The 13727-nt window shown below is 44.3% G+C and overlaps 1 protein-coding gene across 1 annotated transcript in view; it reads right to left on the bottom strand.

Annotated features, from left to right (window-relative positions):
* The window catches only part of CACNA2D3 (calcium voltage-gated channel auxiliary subunit alpha2delta 3), a gene marked incomplete at both ends in the record, with an annotated part of 817125 nt that overhangs the window by 126563 nt on the left and 676835 nt on the right, over positions 1-13727 (bottom strand). The window lies entirely within an intron of this gene.

The raw sequence follows: 13727 nt of genomic DNA, 5'->3' as shown, positions 1-13727 counted from the left end.
AACAAATATACACAATAGCACTCTATGTAACATAGTAGGGAATATACATAGATGGTCTGAATAATATAGTCATTGTCTAATTAATAAAAAACTATAACATAGGTATATAGCTATGTTGGTGAAATAGAGAGAGAGTGAGAAGGACTGGTGTAAAAAGTCTAAAGCACTCAGGTGTTAAAGAAAGTAAATAAGTAATATCTGAAAACAAATAAAACCTCAACTTGCTCATGAAAAAGAGATGCTAAGAATGGTAGAAGTGGTTGCCTCTAGGTTGCCTATAGGAAGCTTTGTAAGCTTTGTAAGTGCTATTTAATTTTTAAAAACCATATTCATATGTTACTTTGCTATAAAATCCAGTTAACTAGAAATTAAAAAAATGAATCATTAAGGGGAGCAAATAATCAGCAGATTCAAGCTCCTGACACCAGATTCTGGCCTGAACCTATTTCTCTCCTTGTCTGTTTCTCTCTGTACCCAAATCAGAAGGTGTGCACACCTAGAAGATGCAGCCACTCTGGGAGGAGGATGGGAGAGCTCAGGGAGAAGTCAGTTTCTGCTCCTCGGGGCAGGGTCTGAATCGTTGAGCTCTGTCTTACTCTGCTTAGCATGTCTCTGTCCAGAGGTGAGACTCAGACCTTAGGACCCATGCCCCAAGCACCAGGGGACCTGGGTGATAGAGATATGCAGACACACCTGTGCAGGGGGGCATTCACTGCCAGCTGTCACACAAGTCTTTCTGCACATGCTCTGGGACGCCATGGCTAAGGCACCAATGATTGCCAGGCTCTTGCTAACAACCATGCAGTAGCCATTCTATTTTAAGTTCTTACGTGACTGAGGACATATTTTTGCGATACGGAAACTGGTCCCACAAATGCCACCTGTGATCTTTGCAAGGTGGAACAGAATTTTAAATAAATCAAGTTGGTTTACCGAAAGACTGCGGTCTTTGCCATTCCACAAGCTGAGGTTTATCCCATGGTGAGCAGTTTCCATTTTTACTGCACTCGGACAGGTGCAAACAGAGCCACCGACCTGGGTGGCGGGGAAGCCAGGGCACGGCCTTGAGCCTCTGCTCGGGGTTCCAGGGACACTCACCCCGGCTCCTGTTCAGTATCCTTCCCTCCAGGGGGCAAAGGAATCCACTTGAAACTGCATAGTTAGAATTCTACCAAGATCCCATTAGCAGGGAGAAATTATTATATTCATAAAACTTAATCTTGTAACGTCCCACAAGCCATTAAATATTATGGGTTATCTTCTCTTGTCACAAAAGACAATGAAAACAATGTGTGTGTTTAGGGGGAGCAATGATACACACTGAAAACTCCAAATGCCATCAAGACTTTATTTACTGCTCACCCACATAATCCCAGCATTAGAAAGACGATGAACAATGAAGGGAAGGGGGGAAAACAACACACAGAAAGTGGAATCTTAAAGCTCCATCCCCACACCAGTAAGCAGTTTGAAAAGAGTGCCCGTCAGGACCCATATGGTTTCTGCATGTGTAAGAATACTCTTACACAGGGGGCTTACTTCATAACCAAGATTCTTTTTCATTTAATTCAGTCATATTAGATTATAGGGCTGATTATGATCATATCCACAAATCAGTATTTTAACAGAGTTTCCATGGAAACACTATATGCCCCTGTTTTTTAACTTTTTGGACAAGGCTTTGCCTGTTTAACAACTTGAACAAGTTTGACGAGGACAACATGTTTTGTTTAAGTTACATTAACTGGGGCCAATATTTCCTAATTGCATTACCAGGAGAAACATTCACAGCATTACTTGTACCATGGAAAACCTCCCCGAGCCCAGCCCTCACTTTGCTTTAATCACCAGAGAACAGGAAACATACCAGGATTGCCTTGTCTTATCAGGTTCTAAATGTGTTAACTGGTTTTAAATCTATGAAATAATCTCCCTTATTAAATGACAAAGTTAGTCTTGTTAAGAGGATCGGCGTTTATGGCTACATCCACTTCTTTCTTAAAATGCAAACATACCTTTGGCTCCCTGCTACAGGGGTGAACTCATTATGCATAAAGGCATATCCTTTTTTTGCATATGGATTTCAAAAATAAATATTCTACTCCCTTAAGTCCCCACCCCTCTCCCCAAAAATGGTGGAAAATGTATCAAGCACAATACGATCTAGCACAGAATAAATGCAAAAGTGATATTCAGGAAACATTCTTGTGTGTCATTCTTCGCATAAAACCACTTTTTTTGGATTCACACCCACACAACCAGAGAGGTTTACTTCCAACAGTCCACAATTTGGGAGCAGCCTGTAGCAAAGTTTTTGAAAATGCTGCGCTTAAAAAAATGTGGGGGGTGGGGCTTTAGGGACCGAAGTCAGAGTTCACCCCGACAGCATATAAAACATATGGCCTGAAGCTCTGTAAGATGTCTGCGTCTGAAACGCTGGTGGAGCTTCACAAAACATCAGCGAGGAATAGTTTAATTTTACAGCATTAGGCACCGAGGCGGTAATTGGAGGGGGCAAACTGTATTTTAATACATCAAAGTATACTGCACGACAGGGAAGCTGACTATATTTTTAAAAGACAAGCACCCCCTATTCAGAATTACTTGATGCAGAAACTTTCCTTTCTGAAGGAGGATCAGTAGAAAAGTCAGTCTCCCAAGAGCTCCCTGTCTTACTTATTAAACTGTGACTGTATCTCAAAAGCAGGCTGATTTGTTTCTGGGCCGATGTCTTTTATTCAGGTGTAGAGTTGTAGATGGAGACTGAAAACCCACGTGGTGACTGTGTGGTTCTTTTGTTGTTTGTGTTTGTTTGTTTTTTATGTTTTTTTTTTAATCCTCACTTGAGGATATTTTTTCCAAAGGGAGAGGGAGAGACAGAGAGAAACACTGAAGTGAGAGAGACACACTGATTGGTGGCCTCCCACATGCCCCCAACCAGGGCCGGGAGCCTGCAACCTAGGTACGTGCCCTTGAGCAGATTTGAACCTGGGACCCTTCAGTCCGCAGGCCAACGCTCTATCCACTGAGCTAAACTGGCTAGGGCCTGTGTGGTTCTTTCTTGCACAGAAGTCCGGCTGTCCGGTGGGATGGCCGTCAGGTGGGCTCAGCCTGTCCACCTCCTGCCCTCTCTCTGAGCGGCTGATCATCTGCTGAGACCTGAGTCCTGGCATCCTCTTCGCACCGAGAATTCTTCAGTGCGAAGGGGCTGCCATTCTACATGGATTCCTTCCAGGGCTTGCTGTCTTGAGCCGGGAGGTTCTTAAGCAAACGTGGCCAAGGGGCTTTGTTCGTGTGGCTGTCCAAACACTCACCCGGGCTGCAGGGCAGGAGCAGGGCCACAAAAGGCCATGCTTCTCTTGCTACCGGCCCTGAGATCAAAGGGAGTTCCGCCCTTCCTGCCCAGCTAGGAGGAGAGGGTGGGCCTGCGGGGGCAGCTTCTGAACAGGGGAGCAGCCGTGACAAATATGTCCCAGATCTGACTGATAGCGCGTTCCAGGGATGGACCAGATTAGTGCTAGCTCCATGCACAAAGTGCCCGCTTCCCTCACCTCAGCCCAGAACCCTTTCCACCTGTAGGCACGGCAGCCAGGCGCCAGGCCCTCCTCTTCTCCAGGTGGCCCTTGGCATGGAGATGCACTGAGCACGAAGACCTAAGGTCAGCAGTTGCATGGGTAGGTGTGGTAAGGTCATTTCTATCAAGTCTGTTTGTCTGGGCTAAGTCTCTTTTAGGCCCTTCCTTTGTTTTCCCCTGATGAAGGGGAAGGGGCCGGGAAGAACAAGATGAAATGAAAGAACAAAGGAGTTAAAAGGCTTCGAGATCAGACAGAGGCAGGGTCAAGTTCCCGCCCTATTACTTACAAACTGATCTCTGGTTAGTGACTCACTCTCACCCCAAATCAGGTTTGTTTGTTTTTCTTCTGTAAGATGTAAGAAGTTATAGTTCCACTCCTGGAATGGTGGAGGACTTCCTGATTGCCTCTGGGTAAAGCACCTGTGTCTGAGATTTTCTGAGATTTCCATGAGTTTGAGATGTTTTGATTCACCTTGAGAATTTAGGGACTCTGTCAGTCAGAGCAATCTTATTTCTAGACAGAGAAACTAAACAGAACAAGCTGCTAATTCACCGTGCCAGGTCACCTCAATGTGACAGATGCATAGAGAAATTAATGGGGAGCTAGAACAAGCTGCTAATTCAGTGCCAGGTCACCCCAAATGTGACAGATGGGTGGAGAAATCAATGGGGAGCTAGTTCACAGTTTCCTCTTGGTCCTAGTTTGCCGTCCAACATTTATTACCCTTTCAGACACTTCCGGTTCTTAAGCCCATGACCATGCTCTGCTGGGCGAGTTTCAGGGAGAAATTACATGAGGCTCAGGGCTAATAACCCACCCAACCAGCAAACCCTGGCGATCACGGGAGCTCTGCCTGGTGTGCCCAATTTCAGAAACAAGAGATGCCTGTGCCACCCTTCAGCTTTTCTGGAACCACATCTGTTGTGGGAGCCATGAGCATCCTGTGCAAGTGCACAGGTCACAACTTAACCCCTTTCAACATGTCCTGCAATTTTGTTTCTCGTTTTGGAAGACCATTTTTATAAATAAAGAATTAACTTATTTTATAACAGGAGGAAAACGACTGTCTTCACGAGGACAAGGAGAAACACCAAGTTTACATCAACATGTAGATGTTGGGGGGTGGGGCTCGGTAGTAGCTTCCTAGCGCATCATTGCAATTCTCCCAAGATGGTCCTTGGCTTTGCATTCCAGACTTCTCAGACAAATTTGCAAATGACAAGGTTCTACTTCAGGAACAGCAACTAGGATTATGCTAGCAGGAGGCCAGCAGTTGTCAGCTGTTGACTGCTTGGCACACAGGGCTAGAAAGAATTCCGAGGCCCTACTGGGCTCCCTGGGGCTATTGGGTGGGGCCACTAGGCCCCCCAGAAAGCAGGTAACTGCAGCACCCAAGCACTTATTTGCTACCCTTGGCCTGCTGGCTGTGGTATCCACACTAACATACACCTGAACACTCAAGAGGGAACCTTCTGTCCTAGCAACAGAGCCTCTGAGCCCAGCAGGGCTGGCTCCTCCTGCATGGCACTGGACCACTCACTGTGTTGGGAGGACAACTCCCTCCTGCCGCTCCCCAGGCACGTGCGGAGTGGACTCGCTCACAACCACAAACTGTAGGAAGAGCTCAGGATTTGATACACATGTACTGAGATTTTGTAATGCTTGCTACATTGCAATCCTCTCTACACCCTTATGGAGGGCAGCAAGATGCATCTCCCCAGTTATGGAGAGATGGCGGAGCTGCCAAAGGACACTGTAATATTAATCATACAGTTACAGTGGGAGGTGGGGTGGGAGGCTCAACAGCCGGCTTCCTCACCTCTTCTCCAGCATCTTCTCACCGAGCTCTCCTCACCTTCTGTGTTAGTCTCATTGGACTCCCCGTGGCTGCCAGGGCACTGTGCCATCTCTCTGCCCTCTCAGCCTTACACATGCCATGTCTTTACCTGGATGGCCTTTGTCCCTCCCTCTCCCTGCAGTGAATTCTTGCCCATTTTCCCATTGCAGCCAGGTGATAACCTCCACCGGACGGCTGCCCCAGGCTCCCAAGTCACATTCCCTGCCTGTCTTCTCTCATGGCACCAGGGCTCCTCTTCCCCGCACTCCCACAGCTTGAGTTTTTCTTATTTGGGAGTGGCCGCATCATAAATGTCTCCTTGCTAGATTGTAGGGGCCATTTGGATTGTAGGTCGATTTATTTTGCTGTCTTATTTTCATGCATATAATACCCCAAACACAGAGCTTAACAGTTAAGGAACATTCAGTAGGTGCCTTCTTAATAAAGAAACACACAGTGAAATCTCTGGTAGACTTTCAGAGGAGGTCAGACGAGATAGGGGTCAGGAATGGGAGTCCCTCTAATATACCCTATTTTTATATAAGGGTGTTTCCACCTTCAGGGGACATTTAAAACACCAACAAATACACATCGGCACCTACATTGCCCATTCTTGGGGATGCCTCGGTAGATCTAACCATCCTGGCTCCTGATCACACAGCAGCAGCGCACAGCTGCCTTCCCAAATGTCTTCATGGGAAGCTCATTGGAGCCACGGATCGGAACTTATAAACATCAGCTGTGGCCGTGGAGAGCCGTGCACTGAGTTTATTTTCTCCTCGGCTCTCATTAGAATCACAAATGAAATGTTGACAACACATGAAGGAGCCTGCTTGTTGAACACAAATGTTTCCACTCCTATCAACCTCGAAACCCTGATAGTCATGCTTCATGATGAAAGCTAAACAGCCCTGGGGAGATGACTACATGCTTTCTCTAATTAGGCGAGGATGGAGAAAGGGCCTCCTACCAGGGAGGGACTGCCGTGGAAAGATCGGTAGGTAAACCTTTAAAACGAACAGTACAAGCACACAGAAGGTGGCCCAAGATGGGATTCGTGGATTAAATGAAAGGATGAGAATGTTCCCAATTGCACCAAAATGGGAGGCTGCCCTTTTAAACTGGGGTGGAGGCTGCATGGAAGCAACGCAGGGCCTTTACTTTCCTAACAAAAGTCCCTCATGAAGGTTCAGTCACATGACACCAAAGGCAAACTTTCTTTTGTTTGTGGAACTGTTTTGATGACAAGCAGAGATATGAAGAGCACAAATTCACTTAGATTGCAGCTGATGCTAGGAAAATACACATTTCCATGCATGTTTTATAATCCAAAAAACCGGTGAACTCTGTTACACAAGCAAAATGCTCCTTTGCATTTAACTAGCTTGTTTTTCTTCCAAACAGATCAGTGCAAATAGATACAGCCTAAGTGCCTAGTTGATATATGTCATACAGACACAATAATAGAGGATAGACCAGCTAATATATATTGCTATGTGCAGGGGCATTTTTTTTTTTTGCTAAGGTTCTTGCATAAAAATATTTTTTAGCCCTCCCTACAAATCTGACAGTTTTGCCAGGGTTCCTTTGTACAGATGATTAATTGAAGATCAGAGGGGTTAAGTAACTTATTCAAGGTCACAGAGCCAGTAAAAATTGGATGCAGCATTGAACCTAGAGGGTTTCACTTCATATTCCATGCTTTCATATCAGGGACACTGTTCTAACATGAAACAGTGGGTCAGATGAAGGCTGGAATAACAAAAAGGATTCCCTAAAGTTCAGGGTTGGTACTTGGTGGGTCAGAATGTAAGTCCTGCTTGAGATAATTGTGTTGTCCAGAACATTTTTAAGCTAGACATGTCAAAGAGCTAACATAGAGCAAACTTAAAAGAGAAAAAGGCAAAACCCAGATTTATTATTGCACCACAATACACATCCACTAAGTTATAATTTGAAAATATGAAAAACACATTGTCATTTATTTCAGAAACTGAACTATCATGTTATAATAAAAGCACAAAAGCAAATAAAGATTCACCAAGAAGAACTGCACAAAACATTCATTTTATGTATAACATGAGTAAACAATCAAACATGAATTTGATTCCAATTTATATTTTGGGGCAGGGACGAAAGTAGTCAATCAAAAGATCTAAGTAAAACGAGTCAGTGTGAGGCCTTGGCCAGGCTTCCTAAGCTGCCATGTTTCTTGATCCTTTTGTTTCTTTCATTAGCTTAATATCAGCCAGCATCTGTCTATGTTTATTCCACCGGCTGCATGAGCTCACTAATTACCTTTAATCATACTTATCTGAATGCATCTTTATCTTCACATGCATCCTGTATGCACACAAGCTAAGTGCTGGAAGGCTGAGGTTGGGGAGAACTTGGAATAGGAAGTCTGTACTTCCTCTAACCTGAACCAAAACAACAACAAAAAACCCCCCACAAATCTGCCTCTAAGACTGCTTCTGCTACCAGCCAAAAGACTTCCGAGACTTAGTTCCGGAGAGTTGGACAGTGTCAGTGTCCAACAAAGTCATATGCAGTCTTTCAGGTTCAAGGTGATGAGATGATCATCATAGAATCTGATATAATAAGTAAGAATTGCTAAATAGCACTCTTCAAACTAGTAAGTTCTTTGAAGACCAAGAGCCAGCATGCCATGTCTTTACTAGTTCCCAAAGCACCTCGCTCAGCTCTGGGCTCCATGGACAAGTATCATACATTTTGGCCACTGTCTTCCTTAGTTTTAAAGAGGTTGAAGGCACACATTTCATAACTACTACTCCACTAATTTTATTTTAAATCCACTGCTCTACTAATTTTATCAGACACCTTGAGGCCAGGTAAAGGGAGTTTAAACTCTACAGATAGTCATGTAAAGTAAATTTAATGACCACAAGTAGCCCTTGAACTTGAATTTTTACCTTAGCAAGAAGGCTAGAAAGAATAGAGAGATGCACATACTCTTCCCACCTTCTCACTAGAGACTTGATTCTCCACTGAACTTCTCAAAAGAAAATGGTGTTCTTCTCAGTTAGCTAGAGCTTCCGGATAATTAAATTTGCATCTTACTGTCAAAAAGAATGTATTGTATATAAAAAGAAGACCTTAAGACATAAACTATATTAAAGTATAAGTTCTCTGAATATTGTACCTAACATGGATACTCACAATCCATATGTTCGTAATAAATATGCTGGAGACTGGGTAAGTTACTTAAATTTTCTGTGTCTCAGTTTTGTCATTCATTCATTCAGCATTTGTTTTATGAACCTACTACAGTGGGAAGAAACATAAGAAATCATCATCAGCTTAGAGCCTAATAAGCTGCTGTCACCTTTAAGTGAGGTAACCACTAATAAAATGTGGAGGCAGAGACTGCTAATGCTTTGCAACAAGTATGACTCCTCTTCTTCCAAGGCACACAGCTAGACTACATTTCCCAGACTTCCTAGCTGTTAGATATGGTCACGTGATTTCATTTTGGCCAATGAAATATAAGCAAAAGTAATAAGTACCATTACTAGGATTGGCCCCAACAGCCAGCTGATGGAGAGAAATCTGAGAACTAAGAGGAAGACATAGTTACAAGATGGAAAGAGTCTGGATCCATGAATGATGGCATGGAGTCTGGCCCCTGTCCATCTGAAGTACACTGTGTTAAGGGCAATGAGTAAGCTGTTGTTAAGTTAAGCCACTGATATTTGGGGTTTGTTAGAGTAATTACATTACTTTAATACAAATCCTTAGCAATATTGACCCACTGCAAGCACTAAATCAATATGTTTATGTTTTAAAATAAATTCTTAGTTCTCTTGCTATATGTTTTATAAGACCAAAGAGGGAGGGAGAGAGGGAGGAAGGAAGGAAGGAAGACCTCTTCTTGTAAATAGCTCTTTATAAATTTTATACCTGGTGCCATTTGATCATCCACAATTCCTAGGGAAATATTTTCCAAATTCCCTATTTCCTCCACAACCAAATGAAATTTCTGTGTGGATATGTGGTGCCAGGGCTTCCTTCCTACTATCCCAGGCTGCAGCTGTCCCTCAGCTTGACAACCTTCCTCGCATCAGATCCTCACAGCACCTGCTTTGGATGGGGGCCCAGTGACAGTGATGGGAAAGCACTTTGCCATGATTCCACCAAAGCAGATGACAGCACTGGATGACATGCTCGTGTGCACTATATGGTCTGCTTGCATATAGATCACTGGGCAGAGAAAGACACACCATCAAGCTCTGGGTATGCTCTGTTTACACATATAACTCAGCCAGTCCCTGGAAAATAAGCGATCTCAAATATTTTAGTAAACAAAATGCACCTTTACTTGCTACTTAACAAAAGCCAGCTTTTCTTCTTTATGTTTTTAAGATTATAGATGTAATACATGTTTGTTGTAGCAAGTTGAATATACAGAGGTAGAAAGAGAACATTTTATTTTTCCTTTCTTCTTCTAAATTATTCCTGCCCCCTGGGTAATCAGGGTATTTCATCTTCAGACAAACCAATGCATATTTTTTAGGGTTAACCCCTCCACTCTGACATTTTTTTCCCAACATAAATGGGATTATACAATATGCATTTCCATTCAAATTTAACCGAACAATTTATTATGAGTATCCTCCCAGGTGAGTATATTTAACTCCAATATATTCTTTGAAAATAACTGAATAACATTACCTGGGAGCAAATACTATTTGCTGAATTTTAAGAGATCAACAATTTTAAGAGTTAATAATTGTTGATTATTATTTTTTTTTTTTTGGAGGGAAGTGAAATGTTAAGTAGACCAATTTATAGTAGGAAACATTCTGACTTAACATGGGCGAAAGTGTATAGGAAATATATGTCTATATATTATACACATATTGGAAATATAGAGAAGCTAGGAAATTGTTGCAATCTCGGTGTCATGGTAACCACAATCTATGAGGGTGTGTCTGAAGCAAGTTTCTGTGTGGGAAACAAGGTTCTTGACTAAGTCTTGGTACCAGGAGCACCTCACCCCTCACCTTGGCATCCTCCCCTCTGGGGAATGGCTTGGCCTGACCTGACATCTGGCATCTCTCCTACTTTTTTGCATTCAGAGTTGACTTGATACTTCTGGGATCTGGCTGATGGCGGGAAGGAGGGGGGAAGGGAGGGAGAGGAGGAAGGGAGGGAGAGAAGATGCTGCAGGCATTAACATGCAGATCACAACCCTCCCTTTGTTCTCTGGGCTGAGGTCAGATGGAATTAATCACTCAGCCTCTGCATGCAAAGTCCTTCTCCATCCAAGTGTGCACTGCCCACTTCAAAATCAACAGTTAGAGTCAGCAGGAGCAAAAGAGAACCAAAGGACCTCTTTGAGCAGTAAATCAATGCTCCAAGGAACCTGTAGCTGTGGGGGTTCTTTGCGTCTTCTCAGAGTATTCACATTTTAGGTGGGAGCAGCCAGTCTAGACTCTTTGAGGTCCAAGAATACAACCTGCTACTAGAAATTGCCACTTTTGATCGTCTGCTGCATAGGTCTCTTCCAGACTTAAGTGCACGACCTAAGCTGTGCACTTAATATATATCACTTCATCCTTCCTGGATCCTTTATTATTATTATTATTATTATTATTATTAATTATTTTAAATTTTTATTGATTTCAGAGAGGAAGGGAGAAGGAAGCAAGAGATAGAAACATCAATGATGAGAGAGAATCATTGATTGGCTGCCTCCTGCACGCCCCACACTGGGGATCGAGCCCACAACCCAGGCATGTGCCCCTGACTGGAATCGAACCTAGGACCTTTCAGTACGACACTCTATCCACTGAGCAAAACTGGCTAGCGCCTTCCTGGATCCTTTGAGGAAGATATTATCTACATGCTACAGATGAGGAAGCCAAGGCTCAGAGAGATTCTGTGGTTTGTCTAAGACTACACAGCTTTAGGGTATAAGCAGCATGGAAGTGTGCTTCCTCATTTAGCCATCAGCCTGGCATTAACTGCAGGTGTTCCCAGATGTCTGAAGTTACCCTGCAGGTGCCCTGGCCTCCTGCACCAGCTGTGCCATCCATGTATTCATCTTTCAAGATGTGGACCCCAGTTGGGCCCTGCAGAACAAAGCTAAATAGCTCGGCTATAACCCAAAGAGACACTCAAAATCCTTGTTTGTTCAAACTCCCTCAAGTCTGTAAATACAGGGCCTTTCAAGTCCACTCAGGCGTTCTGACCATAATGAAAAGCTTTTGCACATAACAGAACCCTAAAGATCATCCTGTATCTCCCATTCTATAGATGAGGAGACAGGGAGACACTTCCAGCTGGTGATAGAAGTCGGGGTGGGTGACAGGTGATGATGGTGGAGCAGTGACAGCAGGGACTACATAAAAGACTAGAGCAGGGTTCACAAATCATGGTCTGTGGGGTGACTGAACCCTCCACCTGACTTGGTAAATATGGTTTTATGGGAACACAGACATGCCCTTTTTTAATGGATTGTCTATCGTTGGCTTCTCCCTATTTCAGAGTGGAGTAGTTGCCACAAAGATTGTAATGTACTCTAAATATTTAATGTCTAAATATTTATTATTTGGCCCTTTCAAAATATGTTTGCTAACCCCTGGAAAAGTCAGCAACATACAGGTTGATTTGAGTTATTGGTAACTTTCTAGTTCTTAGAGTGAGTGTTAGGTTCACAGGTGTTTGTTATGTTGTGATGAATTAATGACCTAAGGCTATATATGGACCGTCCATAGTCATGTATCACCAAGGAATGATGATAATCAAATTATCTGCCCCTGAAAATAGACCAGATGGTGGGAAAGAAGGGAGGAAGGATGGGGCCATTTATCCCATATTAAGATTTTAATGGCTCCTTGTCGCCTACGCCTGACTTTCCCCCCATTGTATCTCCCATGCTCCAAGGTGTAGGAGGACAAAAGGTGGCGGATGAGTAAAGCGGTTTTTCAGGAAGGGTCACGGTGAGCACGTTGGGTTCTCTGAGACAGGAGGGGGATTGGCTGAAGACGAGGCTATTGAGGATAGTCAGAGTCCAATTTTTTCACTTCATTCACAGGGGCCTCTTCCCTGGGTACCACAGGAGTGGCTTGAGGGGGTAGGGCTCCGGGTCTGTTGTCAGGACCTCCCTCTACCTGTCAAGTCAAGGTTGGCCTTTGAAAGGCAGCAGCATGACGGTCCTGGCAGACATCCTCTTGGGTAATTGTGAGCATGCATGAAGGCACTCTGGGCCATGACACGTATTGCTTTATTTAACTCTGAAACAATCTTGTGAAGCGAGGACCACTGCTCTTCCCATGTTACAGATGAGGCTACAGGGCTCCTGGTGCACAAGTCACTTGCCCAGAGACTTAGAGCTGATGAATGATGAAACCAAATTCAAATCCAGACTCATCTGATTCCAAATCCCACACTCTGCAGCCCCATGACACTGGCTGAGGCCAGGGAGTCCACGCCACCTCAAGAAGAGCACGTTTTCATCATTCCAACTAGTCGCCGTGCCTCACAGAGCATTTCAGCATGTTGAAGGGCAGCTTGGGCCATCCCCACCCCAGCAAATGTCAGGGGATTTGCACATTCAAAGAAACGTTCCGGTCCCCGGTGGGAAAGTTCCCAACAGCTTCCATTAGACAACAGTCACAGTTCATTGACCCCCCTGAAGCTCACAGGGGCATTTTTATTGTTTTATAGGTGAAAAATCAGGGAAACGTTGAAAGATTGAAAAGTATTTCCAAAGTCATGTGAACCAAAAGGTCAATTGAATGGGGGTGGAGGTGGTAGGAGGGGGAGGTGGGGAGCAGGCAGAGAAGCAGCTGAGAAGTATTTGTGGCACCAGGGAGAATAGACTGTGATGTGCACGAAAGGAAACCGTGGCTATGAATTTCAGGGCATCAAGGCCCTGTCAACACAGCTAATCCCCACGGATGTTGGCTGAATAAGCCTCCGATGACCAAACAAGTGCACTGTGGAAACCGTGTCAGCCTCCAGCAGGCCAATTTGTCCTCATATTACACACTCTGCTGGCTCCGTTGCCAGACCCCCAGCTCAAGGATCCACGGTGAGCGTCCCCCAACCCGCCAAGGGTTGACACAGCACAGTTACTAAGTCAACAGAATTCAGAAACCACGACCGGATTAAGCAGGCGGTTTTATTTTGGTGCCCTGGACTTCAAGCAGATTAACTAATCAAAAAGCCCCAGCCATCGGGGTCATGTTTGAATGCTACAGCTGTTCGCCGAGTTGACAAATGTTCTTTCTGTGGCTTGTCATCTGAATGGGACAGGCAGGGATGATCTCGGGGAGGTCGACACTTTC

Source organism: Cnephaeus nilssonii, assembly GCF_951640355.1.
Source record: "Cnephaeus nilssonii genome assembly, chromosome: 17".
Lineage (NCBI taxonomy): Eukaryota > Metazoa > Chordata > Mammalia > Chiroptera > Vespertilionidae > Cnephaeus > Cnephaeus nilssonii.
Note: the sequence above shows the minus strand (reverse complement) of the source record. Positions and strands in the feature narration are given on the sequence as shown.